At 48.3% G+C, this 5,906-nt stretch overlaps 1 long non-coding RNA gene across 1 annotated transcript; it reads right to left on the bottom strand.

Annotated features, from left to right (window-relative positions):
- Positions 1–501: 501 nt before the first annotated feature.
- On the bottom strand, positions 502–5,527 carry LOC142913970 (uncharacterized). The gene is made up of 5 exons (XR_012934996.1): positions 5,340–5,527; positions 2,164–2,304; positions 1,943–2,020; positions 1,160–1,252; positions 502–977 (listed from the first exon to the last, which is right to left on the bottom strand). It is a non-coding gene; the product is annotated as an uncharacterized LOC142913970 (long non-coding RNA).
- Positions 5,528–5,906: the final 379 nt, after the last annotated feature.

The following is a 5,906-nucleotide window of genomic DNA, read 5'->3' as shown; positions in this document are numbered from 1 at the left end:
CATTGAAGCCTATGCGAGCCTTTGACATTGAAGTCTATGGGAGCCTTTGACATTGAAGTCTATGGGAGCCTTTAACAGTGAAGTCTATGGGAGCCTTTAACATTGAAGTCTATGGGAGCCTTTAACATTGAAGCCTATGGGAGCCTTTAACATTGAAGTCTATGGGAGCCTTTGACATTGAAGTCTATGGGAGCCTTTGACATTGAAGTCTATGGGAGCCTTTAACAGTGAAGTCTATGGGAGCCTTTAACATTGAAGTCTATGGAAGCCTTTAACATTGAAGTCTATGGGAGCCTTTAACATTGAAGTCTATGGGAGCCTTTAACATTGAAGTCTGTGGGAGCCTTTAACATTGAAGTATATGGGAGCCTTTAACATTGAAGTCTATGGGAGCCTTTAACATTGAAGTCTATGGGAGCCTTTAGCATTGAAGTCTATGGAAGTGTTCTATGTTGAACTTCTTTCGCTCCGTACGTGGCCAGCCATGCAAACCCGCTGGCGGTATTCCAAAACAGACTCGGCTCTCGTGCCTCTGATTAGCACGGTTGGCCACATAGGGTGCGAAAGAAGTTCAGGGCACGTACACATACAGAGAGACCCACAGACACCCAGATCCACGGAGGCACAGATTAGCACGGTTGGCCACGTAGGGTGCGAAAGAAGTTCAGGGCACGTACAGCCCTCGCGACAGGGAGCTTCGAGGCGCGTCGTCAGGGCCGTCGTTTGCGACATGGCCGGGTAGCTTCTGAAAAACAGCTGCACGGCTCGGTGGGCATCAGGCGGTGAAATAAACAAAAAGAGTCTCCAGCGAGCGGAGAGCGAGAGGAGAGGCGGAGAGGGACGGACGCTCAGGCGCGGCGTTCGGTCTCACCACAGGATGGTGGCGGGCGGCCACACCGAGCACTCCATGTACACCGCCTCTCCCTCTCTCGCCCTGTACATCCTGTCTTGCTCCGACAACATCGACGGGGGGTTGGCTGTGTGAGGCGGTGGTGGGGGGGGGGGGCAGAGACAGCGAGCGGGCAGAGGTCGCTCCCGAGGGTGGGGGGGGGGGGGGTCGCTCCGGGCCGAGCAAGTACTTGCAGTGTTGCACCTTAACAAACTGCGTACTCAACTGGGCCCTGTACGTGTGTGTGTGTGTGATGTCGCAACCGTGCACCTTTCCGTCGTGTTTCCGGAGGTTGCTGCTTTGCTGCATACACCTCATGTGAGCTTCTTTGGTACCGTACGTGGCCAGAGATGATAACCGCAGCTGCGGGCGAAAATACAGCAGAGTGTTAGTAGGGTCTCTGTGTGAGTAGTGTGTGGGTCTCTGTGTGAGTAGTGTGTGGGTCTCTGTGTGAGTAGTATGTGGGTCTCTTGTGTGAGTAGTGTGTGGGTCTCTGTGTGAGTAGTGTGTGGGTCTCTGTGTGAGTAGTGTGTGGGTCTCTGTGTGAGTAGTCTGTGGGTCTCTGTGTGAGTAGTGTGTGGGTCTCTGTGTGAGTAGTGTGTGGGTCTCTGTGTGAGTAGTCTGTGGGTCTCTGTGTGAGTAGTCTATGGGTATCTCTGTGAGTAGTGTGTGGGTCTCTGTGTGAGTAGTCTGTGGGTCTCTGTGTGAGTAGTGTGTGGGTCTCTGTGTGAGTAGTCTGTGGGTCTCTCTGTTAGTAGTGCGTGGGTCTCTGTGTGAGTAGTCTGTGGGTCTCTGTGTGAGTAGACTGTGGGTTTCTGTGTGAGTAGTGTGTGGGTCTCTGTGTGAGTAGTGTGTGGGTCTCTGTGTGAGTAGTGTGTGGGTCTCTGTGTGTGAGTAGTGTGTGGTTCTCTCTGTGTGAGTAGTGTGTGGGTCTCTCTGTGTGAGTAGTGTGTGGGTCTCTGTGTGAGTAGTATTTGTGTCTCTGTGTGAGACCCACAGAAACCCACACACTACTCACACAGAGACCCACACACTACTCACACAGATACCCACAAGTGTTTCGAGTACTCGGCCCCGCTTGAACGTCGAAGTGCTTCGTTGAAGCCATCATTTGCAAGAGCCGGGGCGCTTCTGAAAAAAATAAAAGCCACGAAGCTCAGTGGGCATTGCCTGGTGAAGTCAAAAGTGTCGAGTTTAGTCGATGGCCTTTAGTGGGAGTAGCGTTGAGAGGGGGCATCGTCTCAAGTGGGGTAGCGGCGCTGTTTGCTACTCACGGTCAAGCGGCAGGGCGAAGGGGTTGTGACGGTCGCCCAGCACAACGACCAGCAAGGCCACTAAACGGGTGGTGGTGTGGAAAGCCTCCATTGGGGGGGGGGGGGTGGCAGATGGTCGGCCTGGAGGCTTCCTTCACTTGGCTAGGAGGGGTGAAGGGGAGGGAGTAGGAGGAGCAGTGGAAATGATATTTATTTAGACTGCAAGAGGAGGAATCCAAAGCGCTACGAAGCTCTTTTTGTCACAGATGTCCAGCTGTGGCACTGGGTCAAAACATGACAACAAACACTAAACAAAAACACGGCGTGAGTGCAGAGTTACAGGAAGAGTAAACAAATCATTTTAAAAAAATCTATACTAATAAAAGTAACCAATGTTTAATGTTGCCACGTGAAGCACACCACCGTGCTACATAGCTCTTTTTAAGAAGAGACCTGGCCCACAAATAGTGGGCTGATATCAAGTGGACATTCAGGGCAAAATACTCTAAACGCGTGGCGTTTCGGAATGTGGAGGGGAAAAAACCGGAGGACTCGGGGAGAGAAATCCACGCGGCCGCGGGGCGCGAGAAACGTCAACTCCAAAGATACAGCAGGGAGTGTCAGGGTCGGTATCAAACCCCACGACCTCCTGTGCACCAGGTGACAACCATGCCGGGTTAAAGACCTCCTCCTTCACAAGGGACAATTGGATGCATGCCTAAAGCTCCCTCGTTGATGGACACGTTCCTCCTGCGTTGAGCAAAATGTTTAGGTTCTCATCATTTCGCAGAGGCTGCATTTTTTGCCACCGCAGAAAACGAACGTTGGGGGAAACGCCTCCTCACATCGGACTCTTTGTTTTTTGTTCGCTAAAGTCACGTAGGTAAAAAAATCAATAAAATAAATAAATTTAAAAAAACAACTCAATTAAAATCACGACATTTCGGAGGCAGTAGCACAAGCTTCCGTCTTGAGGTGGAAACCATCACGGTAAAAATTGCTACATCAAGTGAAGAAAACTCTAAGCCAATTCTAGATTTAAAGCTTTCGTGACTGCAAGGATCCATACTCTTTGGTTCTATTCGGTAAAGTCACGTAGGTAAAAAATAAAACAACAAAAATCACGACGTTTCGGCCACAACACAAGCGGCCTTCATCAGGTGAAGGGATCAGGCTGTCTCGAGGGCAGCACTGGAGTGAAACACAGCCACGCTCAGACCGTGGACAGCTTAAAGGTCGCGGTCTGAGCGTGGCTGTGTTTCACTCCAGCGCTGTCCTCGAGACAGCCTGATCCTTTCACCTGATGAAGGTCGCTTGTGTTGTGGCCGAAACGTCGTGATTTTTGTTTTATTTTTTACCTACGTGACTTTACCGAATAGAACCAAAGAGGAACTCTAAGACACCCGAGATTGTATACAGGTTAAGGGGGGGGAGAGACAAGAAGGGCCGTGGGGGGGGGCTAAGTTAAGCCGCCTTCTGTTATGCTGCAGGGGGTTGGGGACGGAGAGATGGCCGTGTGCAGGTTGAAGAGCATTACACACGTGAACCAGAGGCAGGAGGCAGTAGTTAAGCTGACAACCTGGTTGCCTTGCAGAGCATACTGCTGTAAACTATAAGGCTGCTAAAGTTTAACTTGGGTTTAACTTTATTTTTTTTACCTCCGCGACTTCACCGAAAATAAGCCAGAGTATGAATCCTTGCACATCACGAAAGCTTCAAATCTAGCGCCTCACATCGTGTTAGTTTGGCACCGATGTTCGTGCTGATTGTTTTAAACTAGATCAATAAAACAACATTGATTACACCCCCAGCTCAGGTTTTTTTTCCCATCAATGAAACAGCCCCTGAAGTGAGAGCACCTTCCAGGATAGAAACCAACACTGCCGCACGTCTGTCCAAGAGCTGTGTAAAAAAACAATTGAGTTGAAAAAAATGTTAAGCCGACAGGGAAAGGGGCTCCTGGCAACTTTGACCGCCAGCCAGGTCGATGTATTGGTAATGAGAATGTGCAATTTGTTTTATCCTTGGAAACACGGACTATGAATAAAACGAGATATTCTTAGCTCTTTCGGTAAAGTCACGTTGAAGGGAAACAATAAAATAATAATATATATAAAACAATAAAAATTCTCACGACGTTTCGACCATAACACAAACGGTCGTCATCAGGTCGAAACGTCGTGAGAATTTTTATTGTTTTATATATTTTATTGTTTCCCTTCAACGTGACTTTACCGAAAGAGCTAAGAATATGAATTACTGCAATCACGAAAGCTTTAAATCTAAATTTAAAACGAGATACTCGCAGAGTTTACGCTTCTGAATGTGCACTTGTTCAAGCGATTCACTCGGTCTAAGAGGCAGACGCACAGTAAATTATTGGGCGGCACTTTGTAAGCTCCTAAGGTAGACAAAGCGAGCTTGAACACGACGCGCTCGAGTGAAGTCTTTGAGCGACGCATAGTTCATAGTTCATTTATTTGGTATAGCCCTGTGAGCCATTCGGCTCTTGAATCGGGTGCAACCGCAACAAACAAAAAACATGAACAAGAAAACATCTTAAAGTGATTACGTGACTGTGCAAACAGAAAATACAGGAAAAAAATATCAAAATATTCCTGAAATAGCACCGTACACCAACGCTGTGTGCAAAAATCCCAGTGGGATGCAAGTCAAATAACAACAACAACCACAAGACAAGTAAGATTAAAGCCATCAGTCTAACTCCGTACTACAATAAACAAAAACATGGCCAAAACAATTTTTTTCGAAATCACCAAAATAAAAGCCATAAATGCAATGTAACAGTGATCATAGGGAGTGTGACCGAATTTTTAACAATAAACTACATAAATAAATTATAACACCAAAATCTAGAGCCATAATTTAGGCCACTGAATAGCAGTGGCAGCTAGGGTTCTACAACTCCTCTAGAGCACATTGACACGCGTGCATTGCAAATAATTCAAGTTTAAAACACGCAGCAAAGATTCGTTACAAAAGCCTAGCGGCAGCCTTCACGCATCCTTTGGAAGCTTGCTAACCCACAACATAACCTAGAGACCATCTTCCAGGTCTCTATGGAGACCATCGCATGACAGCGGCATCTGTAGCCGGCCAAAGTGCCGCCTCGGCCGGCTGGGCAATCTAGCCGAGACCGGTGACACTCCCGGAATAGGCCTCAACGCGGCACTCACCAGCGCAACGCTGCGTAGGTGTCTGGGGAGGGGGTCTTGAGCTATATCCTCCTTCGTGGTGAGGTTATAAACAAAACAATGTCCTCGTGTGGTCGTGGTGGAGGAGGAGATTCGACGTTCCGTGCCTCGAATCACAGGCAGGCGACTCGGTGGGGCTGTTATCACGTGAGGCCTTAGCAGGGCGCTTTTATAAATCGTAGTGCGAATAGGCGAACACGCAGTGCGAGCGAGGCTCAGATTCTGTAGAACTGATAAACACTGCCCATAGACTCAGCACTGCCCATAGACTCAACACTGCCCATAGACTCAGCACTGCCCATAGACTCAACACTGCCCATAGACTCACCACTGCCCATAGACTCAACACTGCACCATAGACTCAACACTGCCCATAGACTCAAGACTGCACCATAGACTCAGAACTGCACCATAGACTCAACACTGCCCATGGACTCAACACTGTCCATAGACTCAACACTGTCTATGGACAGTGGCCTAAAATATGGCTCTAGATTTTGGTGTTATAATTTATTTATGTAGTTTATTGTTAAAAATTCGGTCACAGTC

Source organism: Petromyzon marinus, unplaced genomic scaffold, assembly GCF_048934315.1.
Source record: "Petromyzon marinus isolate PM22_M1 ecotype Great Lakes invasive population unplaced genomic scaffold, UKy_Petmar_22M1.pri1.0 PM_G_Scaffold_27, whole genome shotgun sequence".
Taxonomy (NCBI): domain Eukaryota; kingdom Metazoa; phylum Chordata; class Hyperoartia; order Petromyzontiformes; family Petromyzontidae; genus Petromyzon; species Petromyzon marinus.
This window is presented reverse-complemented; position numbering and strand designations above follow the sequence as displayed.